Genomic DNA, 8098 nt, shown 5'->3' on the forward strand with positions numbered 1-8098 from the left:
TTGGTGCTCTACCCCACCGTGGCTGAGCTTGTATATGAAGCACAATACAGAACTTTCTTTACTTTTCCCCTGCTTTCCTCAAACAGAAGTATTTCACCATAGCTACCACAGCTGGAAATATGCTGGCTCACACCTGAAGTTAGCCCTTCTCAGAGACCAATGCCTATGGTGGAGGACCTGGTGTTGCTGCTTTTTATTCTGAGTACAGAGATGCTTTAGTCAGCAGGCGATGAATTCTGCCAGATCTTTACTGACATGGCAGCATTGAGTTTCATGTGAAGTCCTCCAGTCACTGTGCTCTCCCTCTCCCCAAGTCACAGGTTTCTCTGTTACATGGCTGCTTCTGGGTGGGGGTCGGGGAGTGGTGTTGCGAGCACTCCCTTAGCTGCTCTGGCTGGTGTCTCAGTAGGCCACATTCTCCCACCCCAACCCCCACATTCCACGGGCCCTAAGCCCAGCTTGGTAGCATGATTTGCCTAATAATTGATGTCCTGTGGGCTAGATGGCTCCTTAAGTTCTCTTAGGGTTCAATGGCACTTCAACTCTTGATGGGAAGTCTTGTGAAGACTCAAGTTCCCAACATTGAGGTGGGAGATTTTCCTTTTGCTAGGGCCAATCCTAATGTTTCCTACATTGTCAGATGTCAGCAGATTACAGCCTGGTTCTGCTTTTCACTGTGACAGGGAAGTACTGAGTTTATTCCAAGGCCTCACAATCTGTGCTCTCCCTCTCCCAAACATACCATCTCTGCACCATGGGGCCACTACTGATGGTTGAAAGAGGGGTGGCATCGGTGCTTTAGACTCATTTTTTTGTCTTCTCCAATGTCTCTTTCAGTGATATGAAGTTAATACTAGGTACTGTGATTGCTCACCTAATTTTTGGTCCCTTTGACAGTACTTCCTGCATGTAGTGAGTTGAAAAAAATTTGTGTTTTTGTATGGGGGATGAGTGGTGTAGGATTCTTTTCTGCCTTCTTACTCTGTCCCTGCCTTAAACTTCTAGATTACGCAGTTTATTACCTGGATATATTGTGTGATGCTGTGATACGTGAAATATGATTGATCCCATCACCACGTTAGTGAGAGCACAGCACCAGTAGTTTCTCACCTCTGCCCTCCTCCTTTCCTTCTTCAGCTAGTAATCCTCAGTGTCTGTCGTTGACATCTTTATATTCATGAATATGCTATGTTTAGAACCCACTTATAGGCAAGAGCGTGTGGTATTTGCTTTTCTGTTCCTGTGTTTATTTCCTTAGGATAATAACCTCCAGATGCATTGATATTGCTGTGCAGTATTTCATGGTGTATATGCAGTATTTCATGGTATATATGTAGCATATGTTTCTATTCAATTCATTGATTTACACATAAGTTAATTCCATGCCTTCCCTATTGTGAATAGTAATATAATGAACATACAAGTACATGTGGGTTTTCCTTTTTTTGTAGAATTTTAAATTTTCTTTTGGATATATACTCAGTAATGGAATTGCTCGTGGAATAATACTTCTGTTTTAAATTCTTTGAAAGTGTTCCAAACTGCTTTTCACAGTGCCTGACATTTTGGGGGACTAGAGAATGACAGTCGCAACTGATTTGGTTCAGATATCACTAGTTCTAATATGAGCTGTATTGGAGGATCATCACAGAGTGAACTGCTGCTGTATCCACAAGAAAATAAGTATAAAACTCTCAGGATAGCACCTAATTTTTGTATTTTTAGTAGAGATGGGGTTTCACCATGTTGGCCAGGCTGGTCTCAAATTCCTGACCTCAAGTGATCCACCTGCCTTGGCCTCCCAAAGTGTTGGAATTACAGATGTGAGCCACAGCACCCAGCCAGCCCTATTTCTTTAAGCCCACACATTTTGCCCTTGTTGAAAGTATTTGAACATACAATTATCAAGCTTTTTTTGTTTATGTATGCTTAAATCTTGTATAAGCTTAAATATTTTTTCCAATCTAAGCTTTATCTCCTTTCTTATATATTTGTGTAACTTTAGGGGGCTATCTTCATTGAAAATTTGTTCTCAAAAGCCTTAAAATAGAACATAGTTCTGGCAGCAACTTGAAAGTCATTTGAGGAGAAGGGGAGATTTATAATGATGATTCCAATGAAGAGAACTAAAAATTAATGAAGCGAGACAGAGGAAAAAGCAACGTTTACCTGAGCACATCCCAAAAGAATAAAATTTCAAATGTAACTAGAAAAATGTATGCTATCACATTACAGAAATAATTATTAAGGCCGGGCGCAGTGGTTCACGCCTGTAATCCCAGCACTTTCGGAGGCTGAGGCAGGTGGATCACGAGGTCAACAGATCAAGACCATCCTGGTCAACATGGTGAAACCCCATCTCTACTAAAATTACAAAAAATTAGCTGGGCATGGTGGCGCGTGCCTGTAATCCCAGCTACTCAGGAGGCTGAGGCAGGAGAGTTGCCTGAACCCAGGAGGCAGAGGTTGCAGTGAGCCAAGGTCGCACCATTGCACTCCAGCCTGGGAAACAAGAGCAAAACTCCGTCTCAAAAAATAAAAATAAAAAGAAACAATTATTAATACCCAAAATAGCTCTAAAGCCCCGCTGGCTTTTTGAATGCTGGAAATTAACCAGGAGGTGGCTGTAACTCTAAGATGGTTCCTTCAGTAATGACCATTTTCTTTTACAAGATGTTGAGTATTCTCTACCTTCTAAGAGACCAGAGACCAACAAGCTAACAGAGTCACCATTTCCAGAACCCATCAATGCTGAGCAATGGAAAGTGAAGGAGTTCAGTTTTGTTAAGTTCTTAGTGAAATCCATGACCTTTTTCTTCATATTCTGGACTCCCACTGTGACTGATGAAAGTTACAACCTGCTCTGCAGGGGGAAATGCTTTAGCGTGTATTACTACATTATAATCTCATCTTTGTAGAGCCAGAAGCATTTCGGAAGTCACATTGCAGACATTGCTTAAACATAGTTTGTTTTTACCAAAGCATAGGACATTGTATCATCTTGTATTAATTAGTTAGTTGAGTCAAAATTACTGCTAATTACTTAGTGGTTCCAGGATTTATCTTGGTGTTAAAACCTTCTTTATTTCAGAACTATTTCACCTCTTGGTTTTCGTTTTTCAGTGTGTCACTGCCTGCCAGCTGCTAATCTGTTAATACCCAGTAGATCATGTGTCCTGTGAAGGGACTGACGGAGATGGTAGTGGCAAATTATGTTGACGATTCATATTTTGAATAAATAGAACATTGTTTGTATACCTTTTGAAAATAGTGTTTTAATATTCACTGTGTCACAGTCATGATTGGACGTATGTTGAATTTATATGCACGTTAAGTTGTTACGTGTTTATGTTCTTTAGTATTCTAACTTGCAACTCTGTATCTGTAAAGACTTTTTCTTTCTTTCTTTTTTTTTTTTTTTTTAAGAAGATCAAACTGCCTTATTGAGCCATCTGATTGATGTCAAGTTGGGTGGCCCAGGCTCTGTGTAGGGGTAAGGTTGAAGCAGGAAGAACGGTGGTGAGGGGCAAGGGTGCCAGACAGGCCGATCCTCTATCATGCCCACAGAGAAACCCTTTTTTCTCCAGGGCCTGGGGAGCAGCCAGATTCCATGAGTTAAATGCAGAGCTGAACCAAACCAAGCTGGGATTGCAGTACACACTTTCCTCATCTGAAGAGTAGCTAGGGATTCCAACTTGGTGACAGGGAGACTGTGGCAGAGCCAGACTAGACAAGGACTAATCACCTGAAAAAGACTGCCATCAAAGGACTTGGTGAGTGCTGGGTGCCGTGGCTCAAGCCTGTAATCCCAGCATTTTGGGAGGCTGAGTTGGGTGGATCATTTGAGGCCAGGAGTTCGAGTCCAGCCTGGGCAACATAACAAAACCCTGTCTATACTAAAAATACACAAATTAGACAGGCATGCTATGCTTCTGTAATCCCAGCTACTTGGGAGGCTGAGGCAGGAGAATCGTTTTAACCGGGGAGACAGAGGTCGAAGTGACCTGAGATCATGCCACTGCATTCCAGTCAGGCCAACATAGTGAAACCCCGGCTCTATTAAAAGTACAAAAATTACCTGGGCATGGTCCCATGTGCCTGTAATCTCAGCTACTTGGGAGGATGAGGCAGAAGAAGGGCTTGAACCCAGGAGGCGAAGGTTGCAGTGAGCTGAGATCACCCCACTGCACTGCAGCCTGGGTGATGGAGCAAGAACCTGCCTCCAAAAAAAGAGAGGAGCAGAAAGAAGCAATTACTGTGAATGTCAGGGTTGGGGAATACTTCTGGAGAGAACGGAGGGGCTGGCATTGTGCCCATCTGCAGCCCCTTCTGGAAGTACAGAGTCTAGTGGGGAAGACAGCAGCATGAGTGGAGATTCAGGCTGCAGCACCAGGGAGTTCCCTTCCACCTTCCCGCCTCCTTGCCCTCTCCTTTGGGGAATGGGAGCATGATTTTCTTTTTTTTTTTTGAGACGGAGTTTCACTCTTGTTACTCAGGCTGGAGTGCAATGGCGCGATCTCGGCTCACCGCAACCTCCGCCTCCTGGGTTCAGGCAATTCTCCTGCCTCAGCCTCCTGAGTAGCTGCGATTACATGATTTTCTTTCTTCTTTGCCTTTCTAACTAGATAGAGTTTCTGACGGGAGAATTCATATACGGGATGTATAGCATCAACGTGAACCGCTAGCTGGAATTGACGGCTTTGTGGACGCCCCAGCCAGGCACATCCGATTCCTCTGCTAAGTCCATCTGGATGTTGCTGAGGTCCAGGATTCTCAGACTCATGCTCGGTGCCCACTCCCAGATTCTGGAAATCCCCCGATATTGCCCTCAAAAGGAGAGACACTCACTCACAATTCTGCATACAATTTGTCTCTATGTGTCTTTTTTTTTTTTTTTTTTTTTTTTGAGACAGAGTCACTCTGTTGATCAGACTGAGGTCAAATGGTGTGATCTCAGCTCACTGCAACCTCCACCTCCCAGGCTCAAGCAGTTCTCCTGCCTCAGGCTCCCAAGAAGCTGGAGTTGCAGGCACCTGCAACCATGCCTGGCTAATTTTGTATTTTTAGTGGAGATGGGGTTTTACCCTATTGGTCAGGCTGGTCTTGAACTCCTGGTCTCAAGTGATCCGCTCACCTAGGCCTCCTAAAATGCTGGAATTACAGGCATGAGCCACCATGCCTGGCCATTTCTGTGTCATCCCCTAGGCCAGCCTCTGTTTGGGCTTGATGAGGCTATGGCTGTCTAGCTGGCTGCCTGTCATCTTTAGTCTCTGTGTCTCCTCGATCTTTCTCAGCTGCCCCTAAATTCATTTTCTTTTCTTTGTTTTTTTCTTGAGATGAAGTTTTGCTCTGTCACCCAGGCTGGAGTGCAGTGGCATGATCTCGGCTCATTGCAACCTCTGCCTCCCATGTTCGAGCAATTTTCCTGCCTCAACCTCCCAAGCAGCTGGGACTACAGACCCGTGTCACCATGCCTGGCTAATTTTTGTATTTTTAGTAAGATAGAGTTTTATCATGTTGGTCAGGCTGGTCTCAAACCCCTGACCTCAGGTGATCCACCCACGTCGACCTCCCAAAGTGCTGGGATTACAGGCAAAAGCCACAGTGCCCGGCCTCAGTTTTTAAACTCAGCCTGAGTGGGCTTCTCTTGCTAGCAGCTAAGAGCTCTGACTCCTATGGCCTTCTCCCACCTAGCAGGAAGTGTTTGGATGTTTCTGGATCTAAAATCCAAGTGTCTAAGCCTACCAATAGTTGCAAGTGCAGATGGTCACACAATTTTTTGACTTTACAATGGCACAAAAACGGTCACATTCAATAGAAAATGTGCTTCCAGTACCTATACAAACTTTCTGTTTTTCACTGTTAGTATAGTATTCAAGAAATTGCATGAGGGCCAGGCACAGTGGCTCATGTCCTTAATCCCAGTACTTCAGGAGTCTGAGGTGGCAGGATCGCTGGAACCCAGGAGTTTGAGACCAGCCTGGGAACACAGTGATACCCTCTCTCTATAAAAAAGATAAAAATTAGCCACATGCAATTGTGTGCACCCGTAGTCCCATTCACTTGGGAGGCTGAGGCAGGAGGGATCATTTGAGCCCAGGAGATTGAGGCTGCAGTGAGCTATAATCATGCCACTGCCCTCAAGCCTGGGTAACAGAGCAAAACCTCATCTCTTAAAGAATTTAGGCCGGGCATGGTGGCTTATGCCTGTAATCCCAGCACTTTGAGAGGCTGAGGTGGGTGGATCACGATGAGGTCAGGAGTTCAAGACCAGCATGAGAAACATGGTGAAACCCCGTCTCTACTAAAAATACAAAAATTAGCTGGGTTTAGTGGCATGCGCCTATAATCCCAACTCCAGAGACGGAGGCAGGAGAATTGCTTAGAACCTGGGAGGCGGAAGTAGCAGTGAGCCGAGATTGTGCCATTGTACTCTAGCCTGGGAGACAGAGCAAGACTCGGTCTCAAGATAAATAAGTAAATGAAAATGTAAAAGTAGGTAAACTATTGCTTCATGAGGACAGTATTTCTGTTTGGGATGATGAGAAAGTTTAGAAACAGATGGTGGCACTGGTTCCACAATGTTGTGAATCTACCAAATGCCATTGAATTGTACACTTAAGCGTGGGTACATTTATCCAAGTTCATTATCTATTTCTACAAACATTCACGAAGGCTGGACCCCTGAAACATCAAAGTCATGATCCAAGGTGGGGAAGGGGCAGTGGGTTTTGTGCTCCTTTTGGTACTGCTCGGTTTCTTTTCAACCTAAAGTTGGCTGGGCTGACCTCCAAGGCTTGGTAGGGTAGGTGTATTCCATGCATTTGCGGGCCGGGTATGGTGGCTGACACATGTAATCCCTGCACTTTGGGAGGCTGAGGTGGGCAGGTTGCCTAAACTCAGGAGTTCAAGACCAGCCTCGGCAACATGGTGAAACCCTGTCTTTACTAAAAATACGAAAAGTAGCTGGGTGTGGTAGGGTGCTTGTAGTCCCAGCTACCCGGTAGGCTGAGGCAGGAGAATCGCTTGATCCCGGGAGGCAGAGGTTGCTGGCAGTGAGCCAAGAAGGAGTCACTGCACTGCAGCCTGGGCGACAGAGCCAGACTCCACCTCCAAAAATAAAAATAAATAGGCCAGGTAGGGTGGCTTATACCTGTAATCCCAGCATTTTAGAAGACTGATTTAGGCAGATTACCTGAGGTCAAGTGTTCTCAACCAGCCTGGCCAAAATGGTGAAACCCAATCTCTACTAAAAATACAAAATTTACCCAGTGCTCATGCCTGTAATGCCAGCCACTCTGGAGGCTGAGGCAGGAGAATCACTGGAACCTGATAGGCAGAGGTTGCAGTGAGCCAAGATTGCATCACTGCACTCCAGCCTGGATGACAGTATGAGACTCTGTCTCAAAAAATAAATAAATGCATTTTCAACTTAGTATATTTTCACCTTTTTCTTTTTTCTTTTTTTTTTTTTTCATAAAGACAAGATCTCTCTGTGTTGCCCAGGCTGGTCTTGAACTCCTGGGATCAAGCAATCTTCCCACATTGACCTCCCAAAGTGGTGGGATTACAGACATGAGCTACTGCACTTGGCTGCTATTACCAATTTATGATAGATGTATGGGGACATGACCCCATCATGAGTCAAGGAGCATCTGTAATCATGCTGAAAATGGGGGTGGCTTGTGTGAGAATATGGAGGAGTGTCACAAAACACAAAGGGACCAGGGCCTGCAGGGGGACACCACAGGCTGCCTCTGGCTCAAACCCAGGGCTCCCTCCTCTGTGTCTTCTGCTGCAGGACAGACCCCAGGCTCACAGCTCTGCAAATCCACGCTGTCTGCACTGCAGGACTTCAAATCCACAGCTGGGGGTTGTGGGTGATGTTGGAGCAGGAGCAGGGCAGGGGGCACACATCAGGAGTTGCACCTGCAGCCACACTGGCAGAGCAAGTTTGTTTTCTTTTTCTTTCTTTTTTGAGACGAAGTTTCGCTCTTGTTGCCCAGGCTGGAGTGCGATGGCATGATCTCGGCTCACCGCAACCTCAGCGTCCCATATTCAAGCAATTCTCCATCACCCTCCTGAGTAGCTGGGATTA

This window comes from Callithrix jacchus, chromosome 1, assembly GCF_049354715.1.
Source record: "Callithrix jacchus isolate 240 chromosome 1, calJac240_pri, whole genome shotgun sequence".
In the NCBI taxonomy this organism is placed as follows: domain Eukaryota; kingdom Metazoa; phylum Chordata; class Mammalia; order Primates; family Cebidae; genus Callithrix; species Callithrix jacchus.